The sequence below is a fragment of the Perca fluviatilis genome, chromosome 12, assembly GCF_010015445.1.
Source record: "Perca fluviatilis chromosome 12, GENO_Pfluv_1.0, whole genome shotgun sequence".
Lineage (NCBI taxonomy): Eukaryota > Metazoa > Chordata > Actinopteri > Perciformes > Percidae > Perca > Perca fluviatilis.
Genome location: NC_053123.1, coordinates 8230973 through 8247433, shown reverse-complemented (window position 1 = coordinate 8247433; position 16461 = coordinate 8230973). Strand labels below are relative to the sequence as shown.

Below are 16461 nucleotides of genomic sequence, written 5' to 3'. Positions count from 1 at the left end.
GTCTAAATGAAAACCTCCTCCACACAGGCAGCCCAACAGACAGCTGTTGTGAAGTTGAACTTGATGATAATGGCTGCTGCTTGGCCTTGCAACTGGAACACTGAACAACCACTGAAGACACAGTGTCTCTGTGCACTGCGCAGATGCTGCTTACAGCTACATCTTAGTATCCAACCTAAATACTTTGTGAGTACCGTATGTTAGCAATCTTTGCTTGGATGATCTGTCAGGTCTTGTTTGCATTTAAACTGATATTTCATGATTTAGGTCATAACTTTACGAATTCTGTGCCTCTGAAGAGCGAGGTGTGTCACAAAAGAAGGCTGTGCTTGAGGGAAGGATCGAAGCTTAAAATGATCATCAAATAAATATCTAAGACGCTGCATTGAAGCAGTTAACTAAATATTAAGAAAATCAAAAATATATAAGCAAAATGTGCTTCTTAGAAAGGAAGTGAGAAAAATGAACAGAGAGAGAGAGATAGAGAGAGGAGAGAGAGAGAGAGAGAGAGAGAGAGAGAGAGAGAGAGAGAGAGAGAATCAGAGTAGAGACAGATGATTGTACATGATTGTGTGGAAAATATGTTGTAGATGAGCGATGGGGTTTGGATTGAATAATAATGAGAGCAGTTAGGGCGACTGAAGGACTCGCCTATCGAGTGGCATCAGAGTCCACTAACGACAAGTGCTCCTCTGGGGGCGACACCTAACATGTGTCATGCTGTCGTATCAATGGGCAGTATGATATGCAGCCAATAGGAGTGAATGGAAACATGCAGGATGGGACTGACTGCAGTATGAATAGTTGGGGAGTGTGTAATTATATAAAAATAACCACATTTTGGGCCAGACCTCATTCACGCTCAAAAGTGGCTACTTTATAATCCCTGTTCAATCATACAAAGTCAAAGACTGGAGAACTGATGGGATGCCAGTGGTGGACTGAACTTGATATGTTGGCAGCAAAGACTCAAAGTTTTCTGCCCCTCACCACTATGCAAGGGGCTCTAAACAAAATTAATAAAACCCGATCCTAGCAATCAATAGCTTCAGAATTCTCTACTATTAAACTCTACCGAGCTGTTGTGAGCATATACCCCCACCTGATTGAGTCGGAATATGTAAATTACACGCCCAACACTGAACACACCCAAAATCTACGGACTCGGGGGAGTGAAAAGACAGCCTGCCACTTTAAAATGAATACATGAAAAGAGTTCTTTTTTTGAGCTTGTTAAGCACTTTGTTCAACTATGGTTGTTTTAAAATGTGCTATGTAATTAAATTTAAAGGTCCCATGACATGGTGCTCTTTGGATGCTTTTATATAGACCTTAGTGGTCCCCTGATACTCTATCTGAAGTCTCTTTCCCGAAATTCAGCCTTGGTGCAGAATTACAGCCAGTAGAGCCAGTCCAACAATGAGCTTTCCTTAGGATGTGCCATTTCTGGGTCTGTAGCTATTGAGGAGGAGAGGGGGGGGGGCAAGGTGGAGGGTGGGTGTGGCCTTGACCAACTGCCACTTTGCTCGTTTGAAAGCCATGATGTCTCTCTCTCTCATGGGTGGGCCAAATTCTCTGGGCGGGCAAAGCAGAGAAAGGGGAGGTAACCTTGCTCCTTATGACCTCATAAGGAGAAGATTCCAGATCGGCCCATCTGAGCTTTCATTTTCTCAAAGGCAGAGCAGGATACCCAGGGCTCGGTTTACACCTATCACCATTTCTAGCCACTGGGGGACCATAGACAGGCTGGGGGAACGCATATTAATGTTAAAAAACCTCATAAAGTGAAATTTTCATGCCAAAGGACCTTGAATTTCTTGAATTTAAAAGGCATAAGCATCAGTGTCTGACAGCCAAAGCAGTCTTTATAAGGCTGTTCTTGGACTGCTTCCTTCTTACAAATATGTCTACATCCTTGAAAAAAGTACGAGTCATTGTCTACGTTCCTGGGGCCTTTTCATTCTCAATGTCCCTAAAGTCTGTACTGAACTGGGAAAAAGGCTAAGTATGCTGCGCCACGGGGGGCAAAAGGGGTCTTTGCCCCCTCAGTTGTCTTTTCTGCCCCCCTGTTTCAACATTATACATCCATAAAATGTACAAACACAACAACGCAATTACTATTACAAGGTCTCCATTGGCGTTTTTATCGCAGGGGGCTTTCAACTACTAACAATGTAATCCCATCCGGGCGATATTTGGCACAGAAAGCGAGCGCTCCAGCTGTCCTCTCACTTCATTAGTATATGTCTTTAACCCCCTCATAAAAACCGCTCAGACCACGGCCGCGTAGCCTAGCAACGCATACTGTTTACATGTCTTTGGACAAGGCGCAGCTAGATTTGGACATGAGTGATGGAGATTCGGATCGGGGAGAGATCAATGACCCATCATTTTAATCTGATGAGGAATCTTCCTCTGATGACGAGGAGCGCCCGCCTACCCGTATCATCACAGCAGCACTCAGACGCTGACGTCACAGGAGCCTTTACAGTCCAGCGTACACATCCTGGTTAGACGTAACTTGTGTAATGTTAATGTAGCCGTTTCTAACGTTAGCTTACGGCACTAGCTAAACTTATTATAGGCCTAAATATGTTATTCTTTTGTGTCGGCTCAGCCATTACGGGACGGAAACGTCTACAGCCGGGACCACGCACTGGGAGAGCGCAAGCCCCCAGGAGGAGCGCTAAGTCTATATGCCAACATGGGCTTAGCGGATAGGGGTGGTACTGCACCCCATGGCCCGGAAAGACTTTTCACATAGACATTACATGGCGAAAGAAACGTCTATATTTCAGCGGATAATTAGTTTCGGGGTATATCAACCTACCAGCCCGAACACTGAAAGGGTGCTTGTTTAAAACGTTACGTTTTTAACATTTTTAACATTCACCAGAAGCGAATCCAGAATTATTAAATTTGAAATGATGAACGCGCATAATGGACGCGAGCAGACCCACGGGACTGCGCACGTCCGTTCACATGACTGTTCTCCTGAGCTCATGTAGCTAGCTGTAATAATGGATATAGCTAATGGTTGTAATTCACCATGTGTTCTATTAATACGTCCATGGTATTATCTTATGAAGTTATCATACATCCGAGGGATGTATGTATGTTGTAAAGCCTGTTACGTGGATGTAACGTCATTAGCGTTTCCCAAACTGGCGGGGCTATCGGCTAGCTAGCTAGTTGCTAACATCAGGGTTAGCTAGCATGGCTGTAACATAACGTTACTACAGACATAGTGATTACATGGCCTTGGTTCTCTCTTATGATCCATCCGAGGGCTGTATGCTGTAAGGCTTGTAACGTGGATGAGAGATGAAGCCATGGATGAGCTCTGTTCACGAAACTGCAGGCTAACTGCTAGCGCTAGCTAGTAGCTAGCTAGCTAGTAGCACGACATAATGATTAATCTCCTTGGTTGTCTAGCTAAATACATCTATCGTTTATTTAGCTAAGCATGTAAACGATCGGGAACAACGAAAACACAATGTTTAACGTTAGTGAATATTTTAGACAATGAAAACGGCGAGTTCATGAGTTCGCCACTTGTAAGAGCCACGAGAGATAAGCTCACGAACGAGCATGTTGCTAGCGGTTGCTACGACAACACAAAGAAATTGTTGCTAGTGCGCGTGTCCACCGTGACGTCATGGGCCAAGAATGCGGAAAAGCCGAGCTCCATGTTGTCTTAATGCACTTTTGAGCACTCTCATTGGAACGTAAGGGGGTTCCACGCCGAACACTGTATCCAGTTCTCTTAATACATCCATGGGAGAGCGCAGTCACAGCCGTGTGTGTGTGTGTGTGTTCGATCTCTAATGAGAGCCTAAAGCTCATAAAATGACTTTTATATAGTTACTTTGTTATGTCGTAGTTTATTAAAAGAGATTTTTTTTTTTTAAATGGACAACTTAAAGAGGCGCTATGCAGCTTTGGCCATTTCTTCGCTGTTTTCTCGCTATTTGCTGGCAGATTTCTCTATAGAGCTCCCCCTACAGTTTCGGAATAGATATTTGGCAGCTCCTGTGTTTACTCGTGTCTGACTACTCGCTCAGTCTGCCCTTTCCTCTTTCTCTGTTCCTCCGACAATGCTTTCCTAGCTTTCTGCTTCTTTTTAGCCGGCTCAGCCGTGACGATAGTGTGAAAAACTCCATCGCTACCTTGTTAGCCGGTTCCTGAATGGGCGTACGTGTGCAGTGCCGTGAAGCATTTCGTTACATGGCGAGACCTGATATCACGCTATCCTTCCTGATGCTGAGGCTGGCGACCCGCTGGCCGAAAGTTGCATAGGGTGGTTTTTCTGCTCACAGGCGCTAGGGGGGAGCGAGAGACGACCACCATTCAACTTGAAAAAAAAGTCATATAACCATTCCAATGACTCTGAAGCTGTTCAGTTAAGGTAAATTAAGCTAAAAAAAAACCTGCTCTGTTCCCCTTTAACTGCTTCAAGAAATGCCATATTTGCGAGTGCTGACCCTGTTGCTGTAGCGGGTAAAGCCTGATGCTGCTCCCACGGCTTGGTATTAGTTACAAAACCATTGGAATCTTCAGGAGCTGGTTTCATTGCATGCATTTGAAGCGATTCTAAATTACTTGGATACCGGCACATCTGGCTGTAGATGTTTTGAATGCTGAAAAAAAATTCTTTTATACCTTATACGTCTGAAATCTAAATTATTATTTTTGTATGTCTGAAACTGTGTTAATTGCACTTCTGCCTGTCTTGGCCAAGACAGGCAAATAGATTTTTTATTTCAAGGAGTCTTAAATAAAGTTAAATAAAGGTTAAATAAATATGAAATCACCTGTATGGCTGACCATAGTTAAGGAAACAGTTCAGTTTAAGTCAGACTTGGCGTGTTGGAATATTTTGGATAATATGAGGCACATCGTAACTTATCTTAATTGTTGTCATGTGTACACATGTAAAAACTCTCCCTACCTAAATGAAGGTAACAGGGTTGGTTGTTTACATGGTGTTTAAGAAATCTTTACTTCAGAAACCCAATCACAACAATCACATTATCTAAGTTCATGTGAACACACATCTCCTCATCTAATCTGTGTGTGCGTTTGTGCGTAATTGTGTGCATGCAAGTATGTGTGTGGAGTGGTCTGCGTCTGTGTGTGTTTGCAGGAGCTATTTTTGAAGTTCAGCGTACAATCCAGGAAGCCAAGCTTTGTTTGATCAGAAAACACACCCACACACCTGGCTGAGATAACTTCTACGTTATCAGCTTGTTGTGCGGTGTTGACGTCAAAGGCTTTGCTAAACCTTCATTCAGCCATGACACTGATAACAGCAAATGCTACCGCACACGCACACAAAAACACCATTTCATTTTTAGAACTGGGAGTACCACCAGTGGCCAGACTGACCAGCACCACGTGAACTTAGCGGTAAAAATCAACATATGGACATTAGGTCAGATGGAGGGTAACGTGGTCAAAGATCAGTGGCGGTGAGCCGGCAGCCTGGCAAACAAAAATGAACACTGGGACACAAAAGGGCAGCTTTTGAAAATGTCTTTTTCCGGCCATACAGAAGAAAACAAATCCACAAAACTCGTTGAAGACTGCCAGTGCATTGACATGGGAGCCTGTTTAGATGAAGTTATTATTAAGTAAGGAATCAAACTTAATTTGTTTATAAGCGGGTGACGCAATGCGTGAATATGATCCAGTGCAATGGTCTGTACACTTACAACAAATTAAATAGTTTCAAGACAAAGAAAACACCAACAAGGATGTCAAGCATCTGAAATACACTAAATAAATTGTACTCTGTAATTAATGGTTAAAACTTTGGTTTCCATGATGTGTTGTGGTTGAAGGTGCAGTAGCTAAGACTTATAAAACTAACTTTCTGTCATATTTGCTGAAACGGACCCTATGTTCCAGTAGAACTACATGAAGCAGGTAATAAAAAAAAAACAGCTCCTCTAGTGTGATTTGCAAAAATCCACCGCTCCCTGTTCAGATGCACCAATCAGGGCCGGGGGGGTGGGAGGGGGGGAATGTTCAAATGTTTTGGCTAAGTCCTGGATCTTCGCAATCCTACCTACGGCACCTTTAAAGCTATAGTGCGTAGTTTCTGCCGCCCCCATGAGGAATTAATGACAACAAAACTGTCGGCGCGTCCACATGATACAAGCCTTACGTGACGTGCACCGACCCCACGCCCCTTCACACAGTTGCTTGTAACCAAGGAGGACCCGGAGGGTTAAAAACACATGATGGACTCCTCAGAAGAGGTCATTATCTTCACTCCAGTTTCTGTGCGGGAAAGTCACCAGATGCCACAATCTTCTTAAAATAGCCATACTGAGAAATACAGAGAGTTGTGTGGAGCTGATAGTCTCATGGCGTTTTTCCATTCCACGGTACCTGCTCGACTCGCCTCGACTCTACTCGCCTTTTTTGATTTTCCATTATGAAAACAAGTCCCTGGTACCTGCTAACAGGTCCTTATTTTTAGTACCACCTCAGTCGAGGTTCCAAGCGAGCTGAGGCGATACCAAAAGGTGACGTGAAAACCTGCAGACTACTGACTGGTCGGAGAGAATCGTCACTAGTCACCGCGACGTCATTGCTAGTGACAAGACGGGGGTGTCCTGAACAAACACGCCATTTTTAAATAGTTTAGCCAGCGGTGTTTTTTTTTTTTGCTGCCTCCAGCTTCCTTTGAAATTAAATTTGTCTTCTGGCTGTGGCAACACCAACACACGTTCGACGTTCTGTGCAGTGTTGGGAAACTTTCTCCATGAACTAGTTCAAAGTTCAGTTCACACATTTTAAAATGAACTAGTTCAGTTCATAGTTCATACTTCAAAATGTTTAACTAAGTTCACAGTTCCAAATATGAACTAGTTCATAGTTCTTTTTTTCCATATGTTGCTTCAGTTCAACGTGCTGTTTCAGGTTTGCTGTGGATGTGACTGAAGTGCGGATTTTCTTTTCGTTTTGAAAGCCGGCGGGCAAAGTTTGCACAGAAATGTACGATTTTTCCCATCCTCCCCGACCTTGTCATAAAACTGGTTTAAATGATCATACGACGCCTCCTTGCCGCTTCGTCGCCTCCATGCTGCTTTATGTTTTGATGACGCATGCGGCGGTGCGACACTGGTGGCTGGTGTTGCCAGATTGGGTGTTTTTTCCGCTACATATTAAAGCCTTTTTACAGTGTGGTTTAGCCAGGTTTTCGCCTGGAAGGCTCTATAGAAATCTGGCACCCTATTGAACGAAGATAAACTGAGAGAGCGTGCCGTTCACAGACACCAGAATGAACAAGTTCACAGCAACGTTCATCAGGCAGTAATACGGTACGTTCAGTTCACGTTCGCCCAAAATATGAACGAGTTCATGAACTATCGTTCGATGAACTATCGTTCGATGAACGCATTCAGGCACAACACCGTTTGTGTGTGTGTGTCGCGTTAGGTCACGGCAGTTTCCTGCGGCGGCGCTATGACGACCAGCCACGCTCGCCTCACACATGAGGCGGTACTAAATCTGCAATGGAAAATGGAGGACGGGGCAACGCCGCCGGGTCGAGTCGAGCCGAGCAGAGCTGCTACTAGCAGTGGGTAAGCGCCATTAATTAGCTTTGTTGCAACTCATTTGGCAACGGCTTAATGCACACGTGTCAAACTCAAGGCCCGCGGGCCAAATCCGGCCCCTTGCAGATTTAGATCCGGCCCGTTTATCAATTTGGGTTCACAATATATTTTGGCTCGCCTAGTTGTGCGCCAAACCAAAAACACATGAAAGTCTTTTTTAAACTGCAATTACGTGACATTCAAAGCAGAATATGGCAGATTTGAGACTCAGAAATTCACCCAGAAGCTGCAGAGAGTTTTCATATTCAGGCTGTGAACAAGTTGTTGTTAAAAAATCATTGTTTTGCTTGATTTGCTAAATTCTATGATGGCTAAGGAAGTCTTTTGATGACTTTTGTAGGGCTTCATGTCAACAAAAATGTAACAAAAAGCATAAAAAAAAGTCGGAAAAAGCAACAAATTTACAAAAAAGGTGACAAATGTCTGAGAAAGCCACAAAAAAGTCGGAACAAAAATGAGGGAAAAAAGCTACCAAAATGTTTTTAAAAAAGTGACATGCGGTAACAAAAGCACATCAATAAACTGTCCATGTCTGGCCCTTGCTGTGATTCTCTCTTTCCAGTGTGGCCCTCTGGGAAAATGAGTTTGACACGCCTGGCTTAATGTAACAGACGTTCAAAAACAATGTTTTTGTTAGCCAATGCTTTTTGCTGCTGTTGATTTTTGTCTTATTGGGACTAGCATCCAAATCTTTCTACACGTGACTTCTGCCAAAATGTTAATGTATTGACACTGATAGTGATACTGTATTAACACGATCCAAACTTTGCTTTGTTTGATGGTAGCCAAGCCAGAGAGCTGTGATACATTTTTACACAGCCAATCAGGACTGCTTTTCTACAGCCAACGAGTAAAGTCAAAGCCCAAATCATAACCACATTGGCGTAACCGTGATGGATTCATCTTGTCACATGTCCATGATCACAACACAACAGCCGCACGTCTACACACAACAAGTCTGCGTGTACAGACACAAAATACAGTATATACACAACCACGTGCCGGGACTTGGAGCATATAAGGGCCCTAATGAGATGGGCATGTGTGCACATTATCTGAAAACAACATGTATGAATAAAAGCATGTGTATGGAAACTTGTGTGCAGAGCGGTGTGAGACATAAAGATACTAAGGCAACGGATGTCTGTGTGGAGGAGGGCTTGTGCAGTTATTTGCAACAGCCTGGTAGAGAACCAGACAAGGCGATAAGTGAGCATATCGGAGATAAATTGCTCTTGTAGCTATCTGCATCAGAGTTAGCGTGCACGTGTGCGTTAAATAATGCATGTGGCATAATGATTGCAAGGCATGCTGAAATACACAGTGTGGCAGCCAGGCAGACAGGACTTATGAATAAGTAATGGACGGCGTCCGCCTCGTAATGCACACACATGTGCGTGCGCGCGCGTGCACACACACACACACACACACACACACACACACACACACACACACACACTAACCACAAGCTGGTTCATGCTCAGGAGAGGGAAAAAAATAGCAACTCTTATTTTCGTGTCTTCTTCTGCTTTTGTCTTCCCCCTCCTCTCCACAGTGACAGGGGGTTGGTGGAGGGAGGGTTGCTTTTTTTCATCCATCTCCCCTGAGAAGCCCAGACCCGACTCCAAATATGTGTCGTTTATTATTGATTTAGGTTATTTATAATACAAACTCTCACTCTCTCTGCAACCCCTCCTTTCCATCTCTCTCTTTCTCTGACTCCCGTCCCCTTCCATTAGTATCTCTGGGATTCTTAAAATACAAAAATGTAATCTGAAATCTCTATTAAAAGCAATCATTACGCTTCCTGAAATAAGCCTTTTCCAATACCTTTCGTTGTCAAATAAAAACACAGATTTAGGGAATGTAGTGAATTTCTAATGACAATCAGAACATGCTCAGTTGGAGCATGATACGGGAGCCCACTTTTTTTTTTAATGTCTTTTAATACTTTATTTAACACTGCTATAAAACACTGCCGAAGTGACGAGAACATATTAATTTGTGCCAAAATCTTGCACTCTCTCCCTCACATATTCTGCTACTTCTCGTACTTAGCCAATGCATGGCAACAGACTTGAGGTTATTAAAAAAATATTTTAAAAGGCTTAACAGATCAGCACAAGGAGAGAGTCCTGAGTGTTATCGGTCAGTGTTTTCAGCAGTCATTGGCCTGTTCTTGCAGGGCTAACAAATTGCTCTCGATTCCTTTAAATATGTCAACAATAAACAAAGAAAAAAAGTTAGTACATGCAGCGCAGACTCATTAAATAGTTGAGCAGGCACAATTCTCTATTGTCACTTAAAAGAGAAACAAAGTTTAAATAAGTTAAGTGTTATTGCTTTTGTACAAGATGGCCTAATCAAGATTTACAAACATGAACATCTTTATACCAAAGCCCCCAAAACAGAAGAATATGTAATATCATTCGACCGGTCACATTTTAAATGACGAAGTGTTTGGAGCAATTAATGTTATGTTTGTTTGTGTGAGCTCTCTCTCTCTCTCTCTCTCTCTCTCTCTCTCTCTCTCTCTCTCTCTCTCTCTCTCTCTCTCTCTCTCTCTCTCTCTCTCTCTCTCTGACAATAAACTCCATTGTATTAAAGCAGCCATAGTAAAGCATCTGTAGAAGCAAGCCGCTGTCCCACGGGGCTGTAGACTCTTTGTTTATTAGTAGAGTTGTCGGATATAATGATATTTACAGTGAAGCCATTATCCAACCAGCAGAGATGTTGCAATGCCAGAAGGAGCTACCACTTAAACATATCTGATTGTATGAGGCCAGTGTTTTGGCTTGTGACCCCTTAAAACAAAAGAGACCTGTCAGACTTGTCTAGCCTGATGTCATCCTACTCAGATTCTAGTCAGAATAGGAGTGGGATGCTGCTCCGTTGGGCTGGGATTATGGGGCGTGTTTCAACCGAACCAGGAAAGAAAATGCCTCTGCACTCAATTGGATAGACCTACAACCAATCAGAGCAACGGAGACAGACGTCACAGGAGCCGCGAGTCAAAGGCAGGCTTCGACAGAGCAAAGGCAGAGGCGGCAGCTTCCGTGTCGTGCGGACGGGTGTGGCAATGTGTATATGTACATACGTGATCCCGGTTCTCTGTTCCTCTTTTAAAATGAATGCGCTGTCGATATCTTCTACCACAGACGCGATGGCGGAATCGACACATCTCAATTCTCCAGCGGCAGCCATAATTGTTGTAAACGAATTCAACCCAAGCGCTCTCTGGTGACGTGGTTGATGAAGTTACGTTTGATCATCTGTCCATCGTCGTATAAAGCCCGCCCTGACAATTTGATTGGTCCGAACAGCTCTGGTTCGAGAATAGTTGCTCCACGACAGATCAAGTCCAGACTGAACTTCCCGACCTCAAATGTTGTGGGCGGGGCTAAGTTCGGCTGGCATCCAGGCTAAGGCCTTTTCCTTTGGAATAACTGTATTAGGCCATTGCTGTAATGTTGCCAAATACATGGGAAGGACTTCTCTATAGCAATAAAGATTTAACAGAATTCTGATGAAAAAAAATCTGTATTTTAGTCTACAAAGTGTTTTGGCAGGATTTGTTTGAGCAAATCTGAACCAAGCAATGGGGGTACTGGGGTATAGACAAAAATGGCACAGAGACCCTTAAGAGGAAGTGGTCTTGTTTGTTGTGGATTGAACGTGATCCGACTTCAATCCGACCTAACTATAAGGCGTACTCTGCAAGTTCGGGCTAAAAGGGTCCTGTAGCCAGGTGTGCTTTGCATACTTGCTTTGCATACTGGGATGCGGATGAGTGAAATCAACAGTTGCTAGCAGCCAGCCAGAGAATAAATCAAAGTCTGAGCTGGACTGGTAACAAAGAATGTTGCCTTCATGTTATATGGGCAGATATCCTGCTTTACTTTCTCACTCCCGCTTCAGGCACATCGAACCAATGAGCAGAGTTAACATTCTCACGTGGCTTTTAGCGATGCATTTTTGTTTGCTGGAATTTCTGTCTGTGTGAAAAGAAACCAAAACGAGGGAAAAATGCAACACGTTTAACAATTCATCCACTGATTCAGTCCAGAGCAAACAAACTGTAGTCTGAATACGTCATCCTTCCATCTCTTGTTTATGCATCGGTTTCATACCTGGCTAAAAATGAGTTGGTGTTATTCTGCTGTACAAACATACATGCATGCGCGCGCGCACACACACACACACACACACACACACACACACACACACACACAATAGATCAATGCTCAGATCAAATTTACCTCATGCTGCCAATCTGATTTGGTTGAGGCAACAAGCTCTACACAAATACTCATAACAAGAATCAGCTTCTATCTCTTCCGAGGAAGACCTCAAAACATCATAACAGCTCCAGCTTCAACCCAGACAAGGTAAAAAAAAAAAAAAAAAGGACATGGGGCTGCATTGGGGAGCTCTGTTCATTCATATTTTACGCCCTCTCCTTCCATCTCAATGGTATTGCCTTCCCAGTCTGCGCCGACTTTGCAGCAGACAGAGAGCCATTAGCTCTTGGCCATGCTAAACTGAACTTATGAGCAGCTCCGCATGCACTTTAAATCACATGGGTCACAGGAATGTCTCTGTGCACTAAAGCTAGACCCACAAACCCTTTATGTCCAGCACAGATTAGAGCAACCTGCCTGGGCCTTATCATTATTTCCGGAATATAAACAGACATGCAGGGAGTGAAGACTGGTACGGATATAAATGGAGGGCCGCATCAAAAAGAAAGGTGAGTTCAGGAATAAGTCATCATCATACTGTGAGGAAAATACTGTTAAATTTGACATTTGTCCAGTTTCTTTCATTAAACAATGGTCTGCGTTTGAGGACATATCTACCTGTGTATCTTTTCAGTAATTAAAAAGAGACTTATTCTTACAGTTGTGCAAATCACTTCACAATGACTTCTTGCAAGATCACCCCACTGAGAAAACTGATACAAACCATTCCAGACAGCAAACCATGGTCTATTTCTTCTCTTAAATGAGTTTGTGGTAAAATACAGTCTATCACTGTCGGCCATGCTGTAGCCATTAGGCTCCAGGCTTAGCTGTAATGAACTCCTCTTCCCGGACAAGGGAAGGGCCAACCTCTGGTCACGGTGGTTGTGTTGGCCCAGAAGCTAGCAAACTCCTTGTGAGGGCAAAGCAAAGGTCTAAACCCTGGAGTGGTCATCCATAATAGATGGACATTTTAGGACTCCTCTGGATTCATATGGTCCTGATATGGCTTTTAAGAGCCTTTACAAAACAGACCTCTGCATTAACAAGCGAGTTTAAGAGGAAGTGAAAGGCCAAAGCATGGCCCGAGTCAAATGAACATAATATCCATCTGTCTATCTTTACATCTGCACATGAAGAGACACACTGGGAATTTACAAATTGTACAACATCGGGATACTTAGCTTCACATACAGTATGTAAGCGCGTTGGTTACAGTAACTGGTTTCATTTTAGCTTATGTTTTACGGAACGGTAAATACTCCATCCTCCCATATAAAATGAACATGGATATTGGACTTTTCAGACCCAAATTTCGACTGCAATAAGTCAGTTCACTTGGTGAGGTGAAGTTATCCCGGGCAGAGCTTTCCCATTTCAACTTTGCCCCCTGACCAATGGCAAGCACCTGGACAGTGGGGACCTTTGAGGGAACTGAGACCAGGGGAGTCCAAAATGAAGAAAGCTGTCATATTAACCGTGTTGCACCATGAGAGTAGATAGCACAAACACATTCACTTTAATTAACCGTGTTATCTTGTGATTTGGTTGCGCAAGTAGTCAGTACATCAACAAGCTCGTGCCCCACCTATTCCCTGTGGACGAGCGAATAAATGTTTATGTGCCCCTTCCTTGGGGTGACCAGGCACATAGGGAGATATATTCCAAAACTGGTCCGGTTTGGTGTTATCTTCATTGTGTATTCTTGGCGTATCATGGTGTATTCTTCTGTCATCCTTATTATTTTTGGAGTTGTTTGCCATTAGTCTCTGCAGCTGACAATGTGCATTTAACTTATATGCTGATTACTTGGACTGATAACAAAAGCTAAAGCTTTGACAGTGGGATAAACAAAGACAAAGTCAGACTACTAAAAACATTGTAGTGTATAAAGTCCATATCTGTAGAGTTTGAAAGCAAAAACTGAATTTCAAAAGAGTTTGTATTTGTTTAAACACAAGCTCACCCACCAGACGTCTAGGTCTTGGAGAGCCGAGCCAGCCAGCCAACAAAGCACAACACACCAGGCCGTTTGCAAAATTCATGAAATGGTAACATGCTAAAATCCTTTTTCCTCTAACACACACACACACACACGCACACACACGCACGCACGCACGTACGCACGCACGCACGCACGCACGCAGTCCAACCTGCTATAGCTGTCAGGATAATGGCACTGATGCAGACAAAGTAGGTTAAGGCATTGCCTGTTCCACTGGAAGACAAAAACAAGTCTGGCGCTGAGCACTCTCCCATACTTTCTTAGACCCGAATGTGAAGAGTGTGTGTCTCTGTTTAACGGGGTTGACGTGAAGGCCACAACCTCAGGCCATGTCTGTAGATATAATTAGGCACTGGGACACTGTTTTGTATTCCCTTTAGAACTCCAATGTGTTCTCTCAGCATCAAAGCGGATTTCACCTGTGTTCTCTGACAGCTTTGCTGTAGGTTTGCTTTAGCGTGCTGCCTTAAACCCATTGTTTCAGTGCACTGTACAGGCTGTGATATTCGGCTTCCAGTTTTGTATTCCAAATGGAGGTAAATGATTTGGAAACTGTTGATGTGAAATAAAAAGAGAAATAAAAAGGACAGATTAAAGCAGATGAGATGAAGCAACGTGTGGCAGATTATATTTCAGTTCATCAGAAGTTCAAGAAAACCATTCGGAAACATCCCTTGGGCAACGACTTTGACGTGGTTGTGTGTGTGTGTGTGTGTGTGTGTGTGTGTGTGTGTGTGTGTGTGTGAGTGTGTGAGAGAGAGAGAGAGAGAGAGAGAGAGAGAGAGAGTGAGTGTGTGTGTGTGTGTGTGTGTGTGTGTGTGTGTGTGTGTGTGTGTGTGTGTGTGTGTGTGTGTGTGTGTGTGTGTGTGTGTGTGTGTGTGTGATAGTGGCAGAAAAGCAGAGAAGAAGAAAAGAAGCAGCTGCCCACCGACTCCTGCCTACACTAAACTGGCACCAGGCAGGGGAATCAACGCCAGGTCAGGGAGTGTGTGGGGTTGGTAGGGGGGCTTTGGGGGTCCATCTGGGGAACTGGCACCAGGGTGTGAGGGCCGTGTGGGCTCCCCAGTGAGCATGTATATACAAAACAGGTTGACTTCCATTAGGAAAAGAGGCTAGTTAAGCAGGTGCTGATTGTGTCTGTGATTGGGACTCCATTTTACCACAAGGTTACAGTCTTTTGAATTCTGAATTAGGACATCTGATAACGGGTAGATAAAGTGGTGATTCTCTCATGATCACGCTTAGTGCTTTATTTTACCTCTGTTGGAGTATGAGAATTTGCCGCACCTATAAAGCGGAATAGTGACTATTAAGTGCTTTTTCTTTTGGGCAAGCCTTAGAATTTTTGCATGAGATTGGTTCAATTGAATATATATATATATTTATATATATATATATATATATATATATATATATATATATATATATATATATATATATATATGATTAAAAATAACTTTATGTTTTGACTTACCATAGATACTAGGGCTGCTCAATTATGGAAAAATCATAATCACGATTATATTTGGTCAATACTGAGATCCTGATTATTTAACATGATTACTCATACACTTTTGGAAAGATGTTGCATTTGTTGAAGTAAAAAAACAACAACAAAGAAACAGTAAAACGAATCAAAAAACACTGTGAACTGAAAAATTTCTCTTAATACTTCTCCTGTTTGGATTTTTACTAATATACTAGCTTATTATAATAATAAATAATTTACTAGCAAAATGTCATGTGCAAAATAATTGTTTTTCTCGATTACATTGTTTTTGTGATCGTTAGGAGCCAAAATCGTAATCGTGATTAAAATTGGATTAATTGCACAGCCCTAATAGATACTACTTTTCCTTGGACGGGGGGGGTGAGATGAGATTTTTAGCATCAACTGCAGCATAAGCAATAGTAGCGGGGTAAAGAGATGAGAGAAAAGAAGGAGAAAAAAAAGAAAAGCAGATAAAAATGAGGTTGTTACAGATTAAATGGTCCGCCTGCCGAACTCCCAAAATCTTTTTGATGTTCTTTTACATTCAGAGCAAACACGCAGATTTACAATGTCAGGATTAGGTCAAGCATTTAGTCACACACACAGACACACATAACTGCAAAACCCCATGCTCCGGGGAGGAGGGAGGGAGGCAGCGGGGGTCTGGCCGGCAGACAAGTGTCTCTGCGCGGTCATTCTGACCTACAGACTGGGCTGTCCTCTGGAACACGCTGCCCTTTCCAATCGCTGGCTCCTCAACACTAATCCTGTCCCTTTTCAACCGCCTCATCATGTATTCGATCGGTTATCTACAAATCTCACATTTCATTCACCAACTCAAAACAGAGGGCGATTCGCAGCAAGAGTGTCTGTCTTCTCAAAAGGTGTTGACTGTTTAATCACTTTCTTTAGAATTACGAGATAAAGATCTCGGAGTCATGATATCAGTACCTCACTACACACTACAAAATCGAAATCGACCGAAATTAAGTCACAATCTCGAATTTCGAACAACAAAATGGAATGTGGTACACTGCGAACAAAGGTCAGATATTATATTGCATAAAAGTCTAGTCTAAAAATGGCAAAAAAAAA

General features: G+C 43.0%; 1 protein-coding gene across 6 annotated transcripts in view; it reads right to left on the bottom strand.

The window, feature by feature from the left end:
* Nucleotides 1-16461, bottom strand: part of hdac4 (histone deacetylase 4) — a 145199-nt gene that overhangs the window by 68465 nt on the left and 60273 nt on the right. The window lies entirely within an intron of this gene.